This window comes from Grus americana, chromosome Z (assembly GCF_028858705.1).
Source record: "Grus americana isolate bGruAme1 chromosome Z, bGruAme1.mat, whole genome shotgun sequence".
Lineage (NCBI taxonomy): Eukaryota > Metazoa > Chordata > Aves > Gruiformes > Gruidae > Grus > Grus americana.
This window is the reverse complement of record NC_072891.1, coordinates 34,610,400-34,623,783: the sequence shown is the minus strand read 5'-3', so window position 1 is coordinate 34,623,783 and position 13,384 is coordinate 34,610,400.

Sequence of the window (13,384 nt, the reverse complement as noted above, 5' to 3'; positions counted from 1 at the left end):
TGTTTTCTAAACCTAACCTTCTGCACCCAAAAGGGCTGTCAGATTGGGAATAATCATGGAAAAAAGTATAGTTCATAGAGCATTTTCCCTCTAAATATGGAGAGAAAGCAAAAGGATGCGGAGAAAACACAAGCTTTAAACTATAGCAGGAGGCAATTAAACTTGAGGGGAAAACATGCTGACTATTGTAAGAGGAAACTTTAAAGTGAAGTAGAAAACCAAAGAAGGAGGTTTAGCATAATAATGCTAGTAGGCATAAAGACATTTCTCTTATGCTATAAGAGCGTACAAAAGCTTGTGTGCTGTGAGACCATATTCCTTTTAGAATGTCAAATTGGCTGTCCTAAGATATGTCATCCAGAGATTTGGATAGGTATTAAGACAGAGTTTCATTTCTATGAAATATATAGCTGAGTTGCTAATTGTCAATAAATTCTCTGAAGTAGTGGAAAAATAGCTAATTATTCTACCTTGGTCATCAGTTAACACCAAATGCCATCAAACTTTTTTTACTTAACTTCAGTAAAGCTTGTCTTTAATTTGCACTGAAAGAACAAATAAGATCAGTTTGAAACATTTTTGTATAACTTACTTTCAAAAGGGAGATTGATGGTTTTTTACCATTTATTCTTTATTAATCTTCCACTAATATCAAGGAGAAGGATGAACCCTTTGATTTGCAGTTTGTATTCACATTGCTGTGGCATTATTTTCTTTCATGAACCCTGGCTTAGTAAAAGACAAACCCAGAAGATTTGCATCCAAAAATTCATAAAATGCAGGGATGGCCATATCTGGCTCTTGACAAAGGTTCAGGCAATTTGAAAGAACCCCTCACTCAGGAGTTGTTAAATCATGAAATTTCAAATGAACATAAAGGTAGCTCATTGACTTACTAGATCTTAATGGTCATGCAGTGAGATGAAGAAAATTCAGAAAGATGATTGGATCAAGGATGGATAATTATTATGTACTGTAGAAAAATGGCAGTTAGCAGTGGGAAAATGCACAACAAAGACATCTCTGGTACCTTTTAAAACCAAAGGGACCTGCTACAACAAAGAAGCTAGCAAAAATATGCATCTAGAGTAAAAAGAATGACTGTCCTATCATGGTATACAAAAGAAGTATTGTTTTAAAAAGTCACCTCAAGCTGAGCTGGGACATACTGCACAATTCCAAATAGAAACCATCTGTATTAGGGTAAATCTAGCTACTTTATAAAATTCACTAGTAAACCCCAATGACTTCTTGTCTGCATTAAGAAACTGAGAGAGAAAATGTGTTAAGTTGACATTGTCTAGATGTCTGTTTTCCTTACACCCATTAAGAAATAATTCAGTTTATAGTTCTGTACAAAGTCTGTCTGTCAGAAATGCCCATCCCATGTCCTGGGACAGAGAACTGTGTCTTTGGTTTGGCTTCTTATTCTGTTGGAGGGCCTTAGTAGAACACACTACAAAGCCTTTGGGCCACAGGATCTTGTGCTAGACAAATATGTGCCTTGACAGTGTCAGTCCATATTCTAGAGGCAGGAGCAACACCAAAACTTCAGATGTCCACAGGATTTGGAAGCCTATGAGGCTTAGCACGATGGGCTCCAAAGCCAACAGTGAAGAAATATTTAGATACATTTCCCTGCTCTAGAAGGCAGATGGATGGGTTTGGGGTGTGAATGCGAACTTAGACACTCTTACATGTTTCTTTGTGCGTGAGAAGGAGACATCAGTCTACTGTTAGTCCAGAATATAATGCAGTCATTGCCATGTAATAATTCAGAGTTACCTTGTCATGTTTCCTGTGTAGCAGAGAAATGTACCCTTTTCTGTTATTTTCTGTGAGTAGATGGATTTTCCCCACTTTCCTTTTCCTTACTTTCTCTTCCTCCCAAAAGATAAATGCTCTCTCATTTTCACATGCACTCCTGCTCCCAGCTCTCATTACAGTCCTGGCTGTGCCTTACATCTGGCAAGCTTAACATGTCACTATCTGTCCTCAGAACCAAAGTGCACTGGAATACTCAATAAACCAAGAGAGTTATCTGACCCATATTACCCGACAGACCATGTGCATGTCATTTCTGTAAAGCACCTTGCATGCCTCTGCCAGCCAGGAGCCTTCACGTATTCCGTCCATTTTGAAATAAGCATCCCTTGTGTAGCAGCATGTGCACCTTTATACATATTTTACCATCTACTCTTGTTTTAACTGAACCTAGACGATGTTCTTCTGACACTTGCAGACTTTAAAATATCTTTGACTGTCAGAGTCCCAGAGCTTTCAGATGCATAGACATTGTGATGCTCTAACACACACACACAAAAGACAATTTTGTGTGTGCAGTAAATGGAGTATGAATTTCAGAGAATTTTCTCCAAGCACTTCAGCACTACTGAAATGCCTGACTCTTATTTATTCTACTAAAAACAATGAGCCTCCCTGCAGCAGTGTGAGTGGGTTTTAGCAAATTTAAAGTTCTAACTAAATTTAAACAGACATTCTACTGTTGAACTGCTGCTCTGGCATGGAGCAGGAACAGGCAACATGCAATTATCCATTCTAGAGTAGACAACATGGGCTACCAAAACAAGGCAAGCCACAGGGAAAGGACACTTTAAACAGTGAATTTCTGTTCTGTTTACCTTTATTAATATACTTTCTCTGCATCTCCTTTAAAACAAAGCAAAACAAAACAAAACAAAATTAATGTTGAAACTTTTTAATTGTCATTCCTCTTCCTCTGCCCAAATACTTTGTCACTTTTGGATGTTGCGCCACATCAAACCATGCCAGACTTTAATTTGAGCTGCACCACTCCTGAAATGGTAGGACAAACTGAGAGTCCTCGGACTCATGCCTGCCATTCATACAGACATGGGTAGAGAGGGGCAGGGGAAGTTGGGCAGTGTCAGTCCAGTTTTTTGTCAGAAGTTCTGAACAGCAAAGGCATTTTTAAAAGATATTTTCAAATTCACCATTAAAAAAGATGCCTACAGTCTAAAGTATGGGAGGGAAGTTATTAAAATGTATTAGGGGTTACAGTTGTTAAACAAATATTCTATATTTCCTTCAAAATGTTAGAGCAAGGAAGCAACAAGCTTGAAGCACATATTCTTACTTCTTACATTTTTTTTCCTTTTTCTCATATATCACTGCAGGAATCAAAGCTTCAACAAGTTTGCTACAGATGTTTCATAGGTAAATCACTTGTTCAGGGAGTTTAAATCACAAACCACATGAAATTAAACCACCAAGAGATGTAACTAATACAGAAGTTACATTAGTTTTTAATGACTAATTCTGTGGCAGAGGCTTGAGTGTCTGTTCTCTCTGTCATATTAGATGCCTGTCCTGTCCTTGAAAACTCATTTGAAACTCAGCCAAGGGAAAAAAAAACCCCTACAAACAACAAAAGGCTCTCTTCATTTGCTTTGTCTTGCTGTTCTATTTTTCCTTTTTAAATTTCAGTTCTAGAGGTGTCTTATGTGTTTGAGGAAATATTTAGCATTATTAGTTAGCTAGTTAGTTAGTTAGTTGTACTGCATGTCGTATTGATTAAATCATTGCTACTGGACAGAGAATATTCCTTAGCATGATTATGTGTGTTTTGCAAGTTAATTTTGAGTTATGATTGTTACTTGTTATATTTTCTATCGAAGATACAATCAAAGAATCATAGAATCCTTTATGTTGGAAAAGACCTTTAAGATCATTGAATCCAATGGTTAACCCAACACTGCTAAATCCACTGCTAAACCATGTCCCTAAGCCCAACGTCTACAGGTCTTTTAAATACTTCCAGCGATGGTGACTCAACCACTCCCCTGGGCAGCCTGTTCCAATGCTTCACAACCCTTTCAGTGAAGAAAGTTTTCCTAACATCCAAGCTAAACCTCCCCTGACACAACTTGAGGCCATTTCATCTGGTCCTATCGCTTGTTACTAGGGAGAAGAGACCAACACCCACCTGGCTACAGCCTCCTTCAGGTAGTTGCAGAGAGCCGTAAGGTCTCCCCTCAGCCTCTTCTTCTCGAGGCTAAACAACCCCAGTTGCTTCTCATAAGATTCGTTCTCTAGACCCTTCACCATCTTCATTGCTCTTCTTTGGACACACTCCAGCACCTCAATGTCCTTCTTGTAGTGAGGGGTCCAAAACTGAACACAGTACTTGAGGTGTGACCTCACCAGTGCCAGGGGGATGATCACTTCCCTAGTCCTGCTGACCACACTATTCCTGATACAAGCCAGGATGCTGTTGGCCTGCTCAGCCACCTGCCAGCTGTTATTCAGCTGGCTGTCAACCAACACCCCCAGGTCCTTTTCCACCAGGCAGCTTTGCAGGCACTCTTCCCCAAGCCTGTAGCATTGCATGGGGTTGTTGTGACCTAAGTGCAGAAACCAGCACTGAGCCTTGTTGAACCTCATACAATTGGCCTCGGCCCATTGATCCAGCCTGTCCATATCCTTCTGTAGAGCCTTCCTAGCCTCAAGCAGATCAACACTTCTGCCTAACTTGGTGTCATCTGCAAACTTACTAGAGAGTGTACTCGATCCACACATCCAGATCATCCATAAAGATATTAAATGACACGCATCCATGTGTCCTGAGGGAACTGGTGGATGAAGTGGCTAAGCCACTTTCCATCATATTTGACAAGGCATGGCAGTCCAGTGAAGTTCCCACTGACTGGAAAAAGGGAAACAGAACCCTCATTTTTAAAAAAGGGAAAAAAGGAAGACCCGGGAAATTATAGACCGGTCAGTTCCACCCCTGTGCATGGCGAGATCATGGCACAGATGCTCCTGGAAACTATGTGTGGTGGGTTGACCCTGGTTGGAGGCCAGATGCCCACCAGAGCCGCTCTCTCACTCCTCCTCCTTAACTAGACAGGGGAGAAAAAATATAATGAAAGGCTTGTGGGTTGAGATAAGGACAGGGAGAGATCACTCACTAATTATCGTCACGAGCAAAACAGACTGAACTTAGAGAGGGAATTCATCTAATTTATTACCAAGCAAAACAGAGTAGAGGAATGAGAAATAAAATCAAATCTTAAAACACCTCCCCCCAACCCCTCCCATCTTCCTGGGCTCAACTTCACTCCTGGCTTCAACCTCCTGCTCCTCAGCGACACAGGGGGACGGTGGATGGGGGTTATGGTCAGTTGATGTTGTTTCTGCCGCTTCTTCATCCTCAGGGGGAGGACTCGTCTCATCATTCCCCTGCTCCAGCATGGAGTCCTTCCCACGGGCTACAGTCCTTCATGAACTGCTCCAGCGTGGGTCTCTCCCACGGGGTGCAGACCTTCAGGAGCAAACTGCTCCAATGCGGGTCCCCCACGGGGTCACAAGTCCTGCCAACAAACCTGCCCTGGCATGGGCTCCTCTCTCCATGGGTCCACCGGTCCTGCCAGAAGCTTGCTCCAGTGTGGGCTTCCCATAGGGCCACAGCCTCCTTAGGGTGCCTCCACCTGTTCTGGCATGGGGTCCTCCACAGGCTGCAGGTGGAATCTCTACACCCCCTCATCCTTCCTCCATGGGCTGCAGGGGGACAGCCTGCTTCACCATGGTCTTCACCATGGGCTGCAGGGGGATCTCTGCTCTGGCACCTGGAGCACCTCCTCCCCCTTCTTCTGCACTGACCTTGGTGTCTGCAGAGTTTCTTATATCTTCTCACTCCTCTCTCCAGTTGCAAAAGCTTCCTCTAACTTTTTTTTTTTCCTTCTTAAATATGTTATCGCAGAGGCGCTGATTGGCTTGGCCTTGGCCAGCGGTGGGTCCGTCTTGGAGCCATCTGGCATTGGCTCTATCAGACACAGGGGAAACTTCTAGCAGCTTCTCACAGAAGCCACCCCTGTACCTCCCCACTGCTACCAAAACCTTGCCACACAAACCCAATACACTCTGCTCAGGCACATGGAGAATAAGGAGGTGGTTGGTGACAGCCAACATGGCTTCACTAAGGGCAAATTGTGCCTAACAAATTTGGTGGCCTTCTGTGAAGGGGTTACAGAATTGATGGATAAGGGAAGAGTGACAGACGTCATCTACCTGGACTTGTGCAAAGTGCCTGACACTATCCCGCACGACATCCTTATCTCTAAACTGGAGAGACCTGGATTTGATGGATGGACCTCTTGGTGGATAAGGAATTGGCTGGATGGTCACATTCAAAGAGTTGTAGTCAACGGCTCAATGTTTGAGCGGAGATCAGTGACGAGTGGCATTCCCAAGGGGGTTGGTACTGGGACTGGAGCTGTTTAACATCTTTGTCGGTGACCTGGACAGTGGGATTGAGTGCACCCTCAGCAACTTTGCCGATGACACCAAGCTGTATGGAAATGTCAACACACTGGAGGGAAGGGATGCCATCCAGAGGGACCTTGACAGGCTGGAGAGTTGGGCCCATGTGAACCACATGAAATTCAACAAGGCCAAGTGCAAAGTCCTGCAAATGGATTAGGGCAATCCCAAGCACAACTACAGGCTGGGTGGAGAATGAACTGAGAGCAGCCCTGAGGAGAAGGACTTGGGAGTGTTGGTTGATGAGAAGCTCAACATGAGCCAGAAATGCCCGCTTGTAGCCCAGAAAGCCAACCATGTCCTTGGCTGCATCAAAAGAAACATGACCAGCAGGTCAAGGGAGGTGATTCTGCCCCTCTTGTGAGACCCTACCTGGAGTACTGTGTCCAGCTCTGGAGGCCCCAATACAAGAAAGACACGGACCTGTTGGAGTGAGCCCAGAGGAGGGCCACGCAGATGATCAGAGGGCTGGAGCACCTCTCCTATGAAGACAGGCTGAGAGAGTTGTGATTGTTCAGCCTGGAGAAGAGAAGGCTCTCAGGAGACCTAATTGTGGCCTTCCAGTATCCGAAGGGGGCCTACAGGAAAGATTGAGAGGGGCTATTTACAAGGGCATGTAGTAATAGGACAAGGGGTAATGGGTTTAAACTAGATGAAGGTAGATTTAGATTAGATGTTAGGAAGAAATTCTTTACTGTGAGGGTGGTGAGGCACTGGAACAGGTTGCCCAGAGAGGTTGTGGCAGCCCCATCCCTGGAAGTGTTCAAGGCCAGGCTGGATGAGGCTTTGAGCCACCTGGTCTAGTAAAGGGTGTCCCTGCCCATGGCAGGGGGGTTGGAACTACATGATCTTTAAGGTCCCTTCCAACCCAAACCATTCTATGATTCTATGATTCTATGATTCTATGATTCTATGATTCTATGATTCTATGATTCAAGAGAACTTGCCCCAATACCGAGCCCTAGGGAACAGCACTTGTGACTGGCCGCCAGCTGGATTTAACTCCATTCACCACAACTCGTTGGCCCCTAACCATTCAGTCAGGTTTTTTTACCCAGTGAAGAGTACACCCATCCAAACCATGAGCAAGCAGTTTTTCCAGGAGAATGCTGTGGGAAACAGTGTCAAAGGCTTTACTAAAGTCCAGGTAGACAATATCCATAGTCTTTCCCTCATCCACTAAGTGGGTCACCTTGTCATATATGCAAAGATGACAACTGGAGAGGTAGAAAATAGGTGCTGTGTATATATTATCCTCCTCTACCTAGTCAAATTCAGAAAAATTTGACAAAGTGCATATTCCTGTTGGAAGGTGGGGTGTAGCTCTAAGCTATTCATATGTGCAGGGACTCCCACCTCTTCTGCTTTTTTTTCTTTTCTTTTACTGGTAAGGATTTAGTACCAGTATCCATGTAGCACAATACTTTTTATTTGTCCTTCCCCTTTCATAGCAGAAGGGTGGTCTGCTGCCTTTTCAACACTATCTTTTCTCATGTATTGAAGAAATTATATGTTTATGTTTACATGCACACTAGTTATTTGATTTGTACTTATAAATGCTAACGATGATAGCAGGAATAATCCTTCACGCCTTGAAACCTCAGAGCAACGGAGTCTTCGTGTAATAGCACCAGCAATGCCATCGCATTAAAGTCTGTCTTAAATCCTTCCTTCCTCCTCATTCTATTCCCCACCTCTGAAACATAATTTCAGGTACTTCTGTTAATAGTATGGACTTCTGATTTGGGCACTGGCCATTCAGATAACCAAATAAAACTGTTGAACCTGCCTTCATTGAGAAGCTCTCACTACAGAGAATATGGGTAAAGTTCCCTGTGGTTTTGGAGGAAATGCTAGAATTGTTGTATCAATAGTTTGTCACAACTTTTCTGGATGGGCATCATAAAAGTCTGGGAGCAGAACTGGATGTCTGTAGCTTTGCTCATACCATTGAAACATTTCTCAGACAGCCTGCTCTGCTGAGGGCCCATACTCCCTGTTTTGACTGGATTAGGTTTAAAGTAGAATAGCATAGCATAGCATAGCATAGCATAGCATAGCATAGTTCCAGACCTACAATGATCATCCAGTTCAACTGTTGGACCACTTCAAGGCTGCTCAAAAGTTAAAGCATGTTATTAAGGGCATTGTTCAAATGCCTCTCAAACACTGACAGGCTTGGGACATTGACCATCTCTCTAGGAAGCCTGTTCCAGTATTGATGACCTACTTGGTAAAGAGAGTCTGATCCTCCCTTGATGCAGTTTTGAACCATTCCCGTGTGTCCTGGCACTGGATCCCAGGGAGAAGAGCTCAGCATCTCCCTCTCCACTTGCCCTCCTGAGGAAGCTGCAGAGAGCCATGAGGTCACTCCTCAGCCTCCTTTTCTCCAAACTAGACAAGCCCAAAGTCCTTAGCTGCTCCTCAGAGGACATGCCTTCCAGCCCTCCCACCAGCTTTATTGCCCTCATCTGGGCACATTTGAGGATCTAAACACCCTTCTTAAATGGTGGGGCCCAGCACTGCCCACAGTACTCCAGGTGAGGCCGCACCAACACTGAATACAGTGGGATAATCACCTCTTTTGACCAGCCAAGTATGTTTGATGCACCCCAGGATGGTGTTTGCTCTTTTGGCTGCCAGGGCACATGGCTGGCTAATATTGAGCTCAATGTCAACCAGCACCCCCAGGTCCCTTTCTGCAGGGCTGCTCTCCCACCACTCCTCTCCCAATTTAGACGTGTGTCCAGTGTTAATCTGTCGCAGGTGCAGAATTCAGCATTTATTCTTGTTTAATTTCATGTCATGATGATTGCCCGATGCTCCAATTTACCTAGATCCCTCTGCAAGGCCTCTTGTCCCTTAAGAGTCTCAACAGCACCTCCCAGGAGCATTCAGCTCCTGCATCTAGGTCATTGATAAAAATGTTGAACAACCTGTGTGCTAGGAAAGGTTAGAGAAAATTGCAAATTTGCTGTAGCGGCCAGATCTCTCAAAGAAGCAAAATCTAAATTCCAGATGCTTAGATGATTTATGCCACTAGATTTGGGACCAGGCTTTGAGCCAAAAGCTTTAATAATGATTATATTGAACCATATCTTTAACTCTTCTTTGTTGTCACTTTTGCTATTTCCTAAAGGTCCTCAATACATTTTCTGTAGGAAGAAATTTTGAAGCACTATTTATAATATTTTTTAAACATTTTTTTACAGATTAAAGTATTTCTGCTTAAAATTTAGTTTGTTACTAAATGGATTTTAGACATTGTAGTTTTCAGGTGTTCACAGGCAGGATACCACAGATCTTATTATTTAATAAGATGATTAATTTATATTAATATAACATTTCTGTTCAGATCATAACGTTGTGCATGATGCTTAATTCTGAAGATGGTAATGGGTTAAAACTCCAAAGAAATGCTTTCTTTTCTCAGGACATCAAATAGACAGAAATATTGTCTGTCCATTATGACATCCCAGAGCTCTTTATAAATTTTTAACATCTTTAGAGAGAAATGAAATTATAAGAGAGGTTAACTTGAAATGACATGTTACAGTTTTCTCAGTGACCATATAATAATAAATAATAATAAACATTAATTACAATTATTAGCAAGTTGCTAGACTTATGATTAGGAAATAATCCTAAGTACCTCGAAAAGTAAGACTTTTAAGATGTTAGAAATCTATTGCAGTGGTTAATGTGTTCTGCGATGAGAATCATTTGCTTACTTCAGTATTCTGTATAGCTGACTTTCATAAGTCCTTGAGTTTGATGGTAGAGAGTGTGTCTTCTGAAAGTGAGTCTGATACTTTGATTTATGAAAATGTTGTAGAAATAAAACAAAAAACAAACCAAAAAAAAAGAAAAAAAAAAAGAAAAATGGGACACCTGGAGGAATGATACACAGCAGTGTAAATGTAGGGGGACAAGCCAAATATCTTGAAATGTACATCACGCTCTGAGATAAACAGTCTTCCTGTTTTTTCTTACAGATGAAAAAATACAGTGCAGAGTCACCTGATTCACATGCTCAGCATACCAGCAGCGTTCTTAATGTAACTCAGGTTGAGTGAGACTGACTTTGCAGAGGTAGCATTGTTCTGTTTGTTGGATTTGAAGTAGCATCCTGTGAATGCTCATACTGCATGTTGGGCTTTACTGTGAAAAAAATGAGGAAATTACTCTATAGAAGTAGAAAGCAGAGTTTCATAGGAAGAGATTTGAGCCAAGCAAGAATAAAGCCTGTTTGACACCTTAGTGATGAATAAGTCTTGCTCCAGCTGTAAGCCTTGGAGCGAATTTCAACCTCAGCAAACAAATGATGAATGGGCAATGTCATCTAATTGTTTTTGTGTTTGAAAGATCAAAACGGTGAGGCACAGTTCAGGAGTGAACTACACAAACATTGCTATCAGGAATACACTTTTAGAAAAGTGAATATTCACCAAGAGTACCAGGCAGAAAGTTGATCAGTAAATGCACAGAAGTGACACCCCCGCCTCTCCTTCCCATCTTCAAAAACCACTACATGTGTCCTCCCAGCCCCACTGTCCCAAAATTCCAAGAGGAATCAATCAATCATTGAGGACTAAAATAAGAGGGGCTGTAGAAACACTGAAGGCTTTGTATGCCTTATTTCTAAAGTCAGCTCAATATGTGAATTACAAAAGTATGCATTACCTAATCATTCACTAAAATAAAATAGTAACAGAAAAATGTTCCTCGTTGCACCCAATATTTGTAATTAATACTTATTTTACATACTGGAAAACAGGTTTTAAAACTTTTTTCATTAAGCTAGCATATACTTTTAGTGATGTAAAAGGGACAAAAATGAAATTTGAAGCCTTAGTCAGGCACTCCTGAACTCCAAACTCTTCAAGGATAAAGGAGATAATACATTTATTCCTGAGCTGGAATTATGTTCTATCTATTTTGAGGGTGCTCACAGAAATGTGAGCCTTTCCATGAAGAAAAATATTTCTATTCTGGCAATGCTGTTGGAGAATGCCCGTCTAAAATAAGTCACATTTAGGAGCAGTTGTATTTGTTGACATGTTTGAAGTGTCTGCGAGTAAGCAGGTTTAAAATATGTCCTTTTTCCTTGACCTGGTACAGAACCACCAGAAAATTGTGGCAAGGAGAGATGCAAAATTGGCCAGCATAAATGAAATATATCAAGAGGAGTAAGGTTATGAAGTAGGCATTGAAAGCTGCTGTTATGCAAGAGATAGCTTATGGCATGCATTTGTCAGCTGTGTGATGAAATTCATGATTCAAATCCAAACACTCTGTAGTAAGTGCTGCAAACTATTTACTTGGGGTAATGGGGTGAATCATGAGTATGTTCAATCCACTGTCACAGTGTAAAATGTCAGAAACATTGTCCAGGGTTTTGTCTCAAACCAGAATACACTGTAGAAGCAGGAATATGTCTGAAAGAGCTCTGTTGGATAAAATTCTTTCTTATTTGGACTGGAATATTGGCTTATATTAAAAGCAAGCCATCTACTCCTTTACCCACAGGAGATCTGACAAATTCATATTAAAAGGACTATATTATTTTGTAACCATTAGAATACTTAAATGTAAAGTAATATTTTTTCAATGAGACCAATACATACTTTTCAAATTCAGGAATGCAAATATATATTTTTTTCATTGTTCTGTTTTTATTAACACATTTACTTGACTTTTAAGATTTATACATTGCAACAATTCAGTATGTACTGGACATCACAATGAAACAGGGCAAACAACAGAAAGACTACAATTAGAATAACAGCGTGAATAATAGTGTGAAACTGCTAAAATAAGTTATATAGGTTTGGGGAGGTATTTTTTTGACTGTCAGATTTGTTATGCAAAAGGTATTACATATAGACTCTAGAGTATTATACAGTACATTGGAAACCAGGAAATTGATTCAAGTGGCTCTATCCATTCACTGTGGTAGCTATTGTTCAATATCCACTTACAAGTGTAAAATTTCACCTGAGGTAGGATGCCAGATAATTTATCTTGTATATAAAGTAAAACAAATGTTTAATGTAAAAGTAAAAGTGTGTGGCATTTCAGAAATTTTATGAAGATGTAGACTGCTTATGGTTAAGTTTCATAATGTTAAGACATCTCAGATTGGGCATTATTGTGGATAAGTATTGCATAAATTTGATCACAAATTATCTAGGTACCTGGGTACATGGCAGAGCTTTCATCTTATATCTGCTTGTTTTCAGATGTTGACCTCATTTTCAGCTGACTCAGAAAGTACTAGCTTGGTGCCCACCAAGCTGCTCTCTCACTCCTTCTCCTCAGCAAGGCACGGGGACAAAATAAGATGAAAAGCTCACAGGTTGAGATAAGGACAGGGAGATCACTCACCAATTACCATTGCAGGCAAACCAGACCCAACTTGGGGAAGATTAATTTAATTTATTGCCAATTAATAACAAAGTAGGATAGCAAGAAATAAAAACCAAACTAAAACCACCTTTTCCTCACCCCCACATTCTTCCCAGGCTCAAATTCACTACTTCACCCCCAAATCTTCTGCCTCTTTCTCCCATCCTGAGTGGCGGAGGGTAGGGTGGGGAATGAGAGTTGTGGTCAGTTCACAGCACTTTGTCTCTGCCACTCCTTCTCCTCACGCTGTTCCACTGTGGGGTCCTTCCCATGGGCTGCAGTCCTTCAAGAACTCCTCCAGCATGGTTGCTTTTCTGTGGGGTACAGTCCTTCAGGGACAGACTGCTCCAGCATGTTTCCTCCATAGGCGTCATTTCCTGCCAGAAAACTTGTACCTGCATGGGGTCTTGTCCACGAGCTTACTCCTCTGTGCGTTTTCCATGGGCTGCTGCTTCCTTCAGGGCACTTCTACCTGCTGTGGCATGAGGCCCTCCATGAGCTGCTTAAGGGTGGATATCTGCTCCAGCATGGTCCTCTATGGGCTGCAGGGGAACAACCTGCTTCACAATGGTCTTCTCCACAGGCTGCAGGGGAATCTCTGCTCCAGCATCTGGATCACCTCTTCCCCCTCCTTCTTCACAGACCTTGGTGTCTGCAGGGCTGTTTCTCTCAT